The sequence below is a fragment of the Schistocerca piceifrons genome, chromosome 9 (assembly GCF_021461385.2).
Source record: "Schistocerca piceifrons isolate TAMUIC-IGC-003096 chromosome 9, iqSchPice1.1, whole genome shotgun sequence".
NCBI classification, from domain to species: Eukaryota; Metazoa; Arthropoda; class Insecta; order Orthoptera; family Acrididae; genus Schistocerca; species Schistocerca piceifrons.
The window spans coordinates 142,525,885-142,533,382 of NC_060146.1; the positions used below are offsets into that span (position 1 = coordinate 142,525,885).

The 7,498-nt window shown below is 42.8% G+C and overlaps 1 non-coding gene across 1 annotated transcript; it reads right to left on the reverse strand.

Moving 5' to 3' along the window:
- Positions 1–6,734: 6,734 nt before the first annotated feature.
- On the reverse strand, positions 6,735–6,809 carry Trnas-cga. The gene has a single exon. It is a non-coding gene; the product is annotated as a tRNA-Ser (tRNA).
- Positions 6,810–7,498: the final 689 nt, after the last annotated feature.

The following is a 7,498-nucleotide window of genomic DNA, read 5'->3' on the forward strand; positions in this document are numbered from 1 at the left end:
TGTTTAAAAGTGTTTATTGTTCATTACGCCGTCGCTTCGCTGGTATGCACTGGATGTTTTGGCATGATAACAGGTTTCTTGTGGCATTGTGACACTGGTATTCAGGGTTCGTCACACGCACATTGTACTACACACTTTCACTTGTTCTCACGGTTGATACACTGCCAGAGCGTCTTTCAACACGCGAAAATATTTCGGTACACACATACTAAATGTCTCCGTCGAGCGATGTTTGTTTGAATCGACTCCGAACGGATCACTAACTACCGTTTTTACTCACAGTGTACTACTGTTCGTTGAGCACTGCACTATGACAGTTAGTCACTCAACACTTAACTTATACCGACGTATATATTGGTGCAGTTACAACAGTCATTTTCTGTCCATACTACACACAATATTCCGTCCTTTCCTAGGTTGTTTATGCACACAGTTTATTTTTAATGCATAACAACTGTTCTTAGCATAATCACTCTCTTCTACATTGAGTCCATTGTGTTACCTTCTCATTACACACTTTTAATACTGTTACTAGGCATATATTGCTTTTTTGTAATTATTTAAAGGTGTATGATGTTTTTTGTACATAGCTTTCTTTTCCTCTTTTAGTGTAGCTTGCCAGGTTATCACCCATCTAGCAAACAGATTTTACCATGTGCATGACAGCTTGACTTGGGCATATTGTTCAATAAATACTTCATTTAGTATTAGTATTATTTTTAACGGTCCGTCCTACAGGACTACAGTGTAGTTTCCGCGTAACTTGATTCGCGTACCGCGTAATTAATATTCAAAAACGTGTGCCAAGTACACAGGCTTCAATTGAAGCATTCATACATACAAAGCATAGATTACACGGAACGGTTTTGTTTTTTATTGGATTCTGCTCCAGTGTCGTTCTCAGATCACTATTGGCAGTAAACATTTCATCACATAATTATTTCGTACTACAAAGTCAATTTTTGGCTAGTATAGACTCTCTCTCAGGGTTCCTTGATTCTAACACAATTACATCTGCTACATATTTATAGGAGATTTCATCATTAGTTGTACTTACTTACTACAAAATGATTCAAGAAATTAATCATTATTTTATCAACAAAAGATTATTCATTGCTTGAAGAGCATGTAGTATTTTAATGACACTAACTGTCTGTAAACAAAGTCTTCCATTTGCATATTATTGCTCAGTTTACTGATTCTACTTCCTCAAAATTGTAACTATACATAAATTCTTTCTTAAAACTGACATACTTATACTCTAAAACACAATTGAAATCTTCTTACCACTACTATTTACATCAGACATGTCACTGAATAAATAACTTTACATCTTTACGTGGATACAGTCCTTTTATTTTCCCCGTCTGGGGATGTGCTAACAAATAGCTACATTCGTGTGCCAACATCTTCCGAATCTCTTTAGCCACTACTTCCCTCCTCGACCAAGGGATGGAGTAAGTTGCGCGACAGTATGTTTTGTGGGGCATCACCTCTATGTGATAGTGGTACCCTTTGACTATTCCTGGTCGGTCGGTAAATACCATAGTATATTCCGATAGCAGCTGCGTCAACTGTTGCTTTTGGATATCGCTTAAACCTTCAAATTCCTGCACTTTGGTTTGAAATGTCTCAACATTCGGTTCAAAATTTCGATCCTCTAACTTCGGGTAATAGAGGTCTGCTACATGTGAAAAATCATCGAGGTGTAGTACCCAGGGGTTTCTACATTTGATATTAATTCGATTACAACATGGTACAAGTATCTCCTTCGATTTCATCAAAGACAACTCAATCCTCCTACCTTTATTAACTATGCTTAGTTTCCCCAAGGAGAGGTCGATCACTGCGTCCCTCTCAAGGAGAAAATCTACTCCCAGAATGCAGGCCACCTTTAGTCCTTTAACAATGAGGAACGAGCTCACTATGGCTTCGGCCTCCTTACAAATCTCTACCTGCACCTGGTATTTAACTAATTGGCTCTGTGCACTTATGGCTCCAGACACCTTACAATTATTAACCGGGAAAGTCGGTATGCTACGTCCTTTTCCCAGTGCTTTAGATAACTCTATACTCATTACACTTACTGAGGCACCTGTGTCGATGATTATATTCACTGTAACATCATTGATTTTCGCTTCTATTATGGCTTGCACATTTTCGTTATTATCTTTCTTACATTCGTGCGGTTCGTTCAGTAGATCTTTATCCATACTGATACCGTCGTTGTATCGCAGCATACTTATTCCGGGTATATTATTACCATTCGTGTTGCTCTCACTCCACCCCTCGGCCAGCGATGGAGAGCATATCGAGGCCGATCCTAGTTTGTTGGATTGCTTACTTGTGAGGCACTTGGACGGCTATTGTCCGTGACCTCCACTATGTGTACATTCTGATTTGTAGGCCGCCACGGCTGCGCAATAGGCGCGTTTTGCGGTGGTGGTCTATTGTTGTCATACCGGTCATTACCCTGTCGCTCTGGGCTTGTTCTCTGATTCTGATGCCAATTTCGATTACTATCACTATAATTGCTATGCCACTGACCTCGCGCATTTTTCCAGCGGTTGGTCCCTGTCATTCCGGATTCGTACCGGTCGTCAAATCGACGCTTTTTATTATAAGTTGGTTGCCCATACCCGTTCTGGCTTCTACCATTACTACCATTTTGCGAATGCTCTTGCCGCTTGTTACCACCCCCACCATTTCCATGGTTGTGGTTTTGTGCAGTATTATTTCTGTCATGGTTACACCCTGATCCATTATTCCGCGAGTGGTCGCACGCTGATTTTGCGTCTTCCTGGATCAAGTCTATTGAATCTAGAACAGACAGGAAGTTTTCCATGTCGCTTTCTGGTACGTGTATTAATTTCTCTTTGATATGAATGGGTAAATGTGATTTTAGTAGTCTTATTATGTCTCTTGGTGATATAGGCTCGTCCCAGTAGCGCGTTTTGTTTATATACTTTTCAAAATACCGTCTCAAATTCCCAAGACGGGGTGAGTACGGTTCGGGATTATATACTTCTTTTCTTAGACGCTCTTGTATACAAGGCGACCAATATTTCGACAGAAACGCCCTTTCGAACTGTTCATATGTCATGCAGCTGTCTGCTACTTCCGTAGCCCACAACGCTGCATCACCCTGAATGTATGACATTACGTATTGAATTTTCTGTGCTTCATTCCACACACTAGGCAAGATATTTTTAAAGCTTTTTATGAATACTACTGGGTGTACTGACTTCCGTTCAGTAGTAAACGTTTGAAACTGGCTATTTTTGATTAAACTTTCTTCAACTAATATTTTTGAACTATATAGATTTGCTCCTGGGACATATGCTGTCTGCTCCGAACCGAAGCTACAGCTCTTCGCATTATCGACTACAGATTCACCATTGTTGTGTCGCGTATAAGGTTGTGCGTTGCCCAAAAACATTGGCTGTTGGCGACACAGTTTCATGTTCCAGATGTTTTCTGCTTTGTGCTAAACCCTTTTCCAAGTCGGATATCCGTTTGTTAATATTCACTTGCCACTGCGGAATATCCTCACTGAGTATTTGTTTGATGGTTTGCACGTCGTTCTGTACCTGACTATTTACTGCGGTACTGAACGATTCGGAATTTCTATCTGCTATGGCTGCTTGTACTTTAGAATTAATATTTTTTTCAATCTCACTCTCCTTCACTTCTAGCCATGAGTTGAATTCGGTTTCAATTTTAGTTGCTTGTTCGTTCCACTTCTGCTCTACAAGCTGTGTGGAATCTATTTCTAGCTTTTCTACTCGGTTGGCTAATACACCTATTTCGTCTACCCTGTTAGTGTTTGCTACTTGCAGGTTATTGACCTGTACCATCAACTCCTGCACGGCCTTAGGTATCGACTCATAATTCTGTTTCATATCTGCAATCTCTTTTTTCATATTTTCTAACGATTGCACAAGTTGCTGGTCTCGCTCAGCTTGCTTGCGATCTCGCTCCACTTGCTGTTGGGCAAACTCTGCCTGGTAATTTAGCACACGCTCTAATATAGCCTGAAGTGAATACCTGCCAGGAAGCTTACCACTCTCTGGTTCCTGCTTGTCTGGAGGTGGTGTAATTTCTTTATCTACATCTCCTTGAGCACTAGTGGGCGGTGGCACCACTTCCTGTGGCCCGCCCCCACATTTTCGCATGTTATATCCTCAAAAAGAGTACTTGTACTGCTTAAGGTACCCGGTTCTACATTTCCTGCACTAACTAATTGCTGTTCCTCAGTATCCATATTGCTCGGACGTTGACTACGCAACTTAACCATATTCCTAAACTGCTTACTCAAACACAAAATCTGACAGTTTTGCCACTTGCACACAAAATACGTTAATTTATCTACACTACACTGCCCACTAAAAATTACTATCTACCATCAACTTTGTCCTGTCATAACACTAACATCAAACTACACACAATATGCACACCAGTAGCGATATGAGATCACTTCACTGGAGCTCAGCTTCTACAAACAGGACAACTACACTGTAGTCTTACCTTTAGTTTATCTGATCTCGGGGTTCGGCTGCCCCCGGATTACGTAGCCGTTACAGTTTCTCAGTACTATCAGGATCGTCTTCTCTGACTCGCTTGCAGTAGTACGTTTTTTCATGAAAGAGTGGTTGCACATTCATTAATACATTGCATTAATCATGATACACATACATACATTTATCACTAAATACATATATATATACATATATAACAATAGACACTGAAAGGAAAATACATAAACATTTCGTGGCCACTGCAAATTCGGGCCCCGCGTTTTTGGGCGACAGTTTCGCGTTTTTTGTCATCGAAATATATATATATATATATATATATGGCTAAACTCAAAATAATAAACAAAACACATGAAACATTTACAATACGTCCAGCTGGATACTCAAATGAATGCTGTGAGGGTGAAGTTGTCCATAAACTACGTTGTGACATTTATGACCAAGTGGTATGTGGAGCCAATTCTTTGCAACTTAAATCTTAAGATAAACACCCAGCCAACCCAACATTAGTTGCTGCTGCAGTAGTGAGAAGTAAGACAATGAACATCCAAGACAGAACCACGTTAGAAAAGACGGGAATAGGCGTGCTCTGCTGAGCTCTCATTGTCACAGAGCAAAATGCCCTAATCTGCCGGTGCTGCGGACATACATTACCAAGCTGTCTTCATAGCTGCAAGGACACGATCTGGCGTACCGGAGGCGATGGCTGGTTGCTTCGACGTCCTGTCGTGGTGATGATAATGTCGCGAGTATAGCCCGAAAGAAATTATCCTGGTCTGATTGTTCCATACTAAAGACTTCATAGCAACACAAATACGCCTCTGAGGAGACGAAGAAGGCTCACTACACAATCACTGACGGTACAGTGATTGATTTGCACAAGCGAAGTCACACAGTAACTCCGATACAGTCAACTTTATCCAAAACTGCTCAAGACAGACAACATAGGCCGCTTGTATGCAGAACGCTCAATTGCCAACTGTACTCGGAAAGTTATGTTGAAGTCGAAACTTCAGCAACTTAGTTAAACAGTTACAATTAAATGAAAGTATATTAGACAGGCAACGGATGGCAGGCTGTCCAGAGGAGCGAGAGCTCAGTCTTGTAACCAACTCCGACCGAAAGGCGAGAGCCGACTCAACCAAGAGCACCCGTACAAGTCGAACAGAGAACATTACCGCCCCCATGACAGTGGCCGTGGTTAAATGTGCCAATCAGCAACTCGAAAACCGGCGGAAAATTCCACTCTATTGCCGAAGCACTCCTATTCCACCAATGGAGATAGTTGGCGCCAATTTCTGCGCCAATTTTGCTACGTCACGGAGCTATGCCCTGAGCAAGCCAATCACAGTTATGATTTTGCAGAAAACGCAGGAATTTGCCAGCTGAGACTGCCTGGGAACACAAGTCATTCCCACGCCTCGCTGGTAGCCCGTCAGAAAGTGTTTTCACTAAGTTCATGCGAAGTAACGGAATCTCTAGGCCCAGCCGCTCCTTCAGGCCCCTGAGGGCATGTCGTCCCCGCTCTTATGTCGGCGTCTGGACAGCATCCACTCTACTCCCTCACACCCGTCAGCTTGACCCTTTCAAGATCAGCAGTACCCGCCTGTCACCGGACCACCCGGGTGACGAGAGACGCTGCGTGGGAAGTCCGCGTGTGAAGGAATAGCAAATTTTCACCTCATGCAAGTAGAGAGGAAAATATTCGTATCTTCTGAGTTCTCAATACTAGCCTTGTAATGACCATACTCGGCAATACTTCCCCAAACCGAATTAGCGTAAGATATAAATATGAGAGGGAGCAAGTCACTGTGTGGATCTTACAGGCATGCCACCTCTCAAGGGAATTACAGTTGAAATGTAACTCATTTAACTCAAAAACACTGCCCAAACCCAGTTCATCTTGGAGTCACGTTAGATCGAACATTGCCTTACAAAACTAGAGCAAAAGTCAACACATGGAACGATGTGATCCGCAAACTTACCAACTCACACTGGGGAGCAAATTCTGAAATTCTATGTGCATCATCCGTGGCATTGTACTTTGCTCCAGCTGTATATGCATGCCCCATATGGAGAAGATTGACATATACCCAGAAGCTAGATGCAGCACTGAATGACTAATGGTGATTAATTGTGGGATGCCTGAAGCTTACAAACCGTGATCTCCTTTGAAACTTCCTGGCAGATTAAAACTGTGTGCCCGACCGAGACTCGAACTCGGGACCTTTGCCTTTCGCGGGCAAGTGCTCTACCAACTGAGCTACCGAAGCACGACTCACGCCCGGTACTCACAGCTTTACTTCTGCCAGTACCTCGTCTCCTACCTTCCAAACTTTACAGAAGCTCTCCTGCTTCTGTAAAGTTTGGAAGGTAGGAGACGAGGTACTGGCAGAAGTAAAGCTGTGAGTACCGGGCGTGAGTCGTGCTTCGGTAGCTCAGTTGGTAGAGCACTTGCCCACGAAAGGCAAAGGTCCCGAGTTCGAGTCTCGGTCGGGCACACAGTTTTAATCTGCCAGGAAGTTTCATATCAGCGCACACTCCGCTGCAGAGTGAAAATCTCATTCTGGCGTGATCTCCTTTATATGTGTTCCGGAATAGCCCCCCCGCTCCCCCAGATCAGACGGCAAACGTTGCTGATGGCCGAACGCAGCAGGCAGTGCGAAGATAGGAGACATCCCATGTACACACATCAGCCAGTGGTGGCAAGACTTAAATCTAGGAAAGATTTCACAAAAGTTGAACGTCCACTAAACGAAAGTCAATCTACAACCAGGGAATCAGTGTGGAAACAGAAATTGGATAAAGACAGCCTTAAAAGTTGTAACGTTAAAGCAAAGCTTCCTGCTGGATCACAATCGGAATGCAGAGTCTGGAAGAGCCTAAATAGACTTAGCTGTCAAATGGCAAGATCAAAGGATAACCTGTTCAAGTGCGAATACGCCGAAGAAGAGCACTGCCAA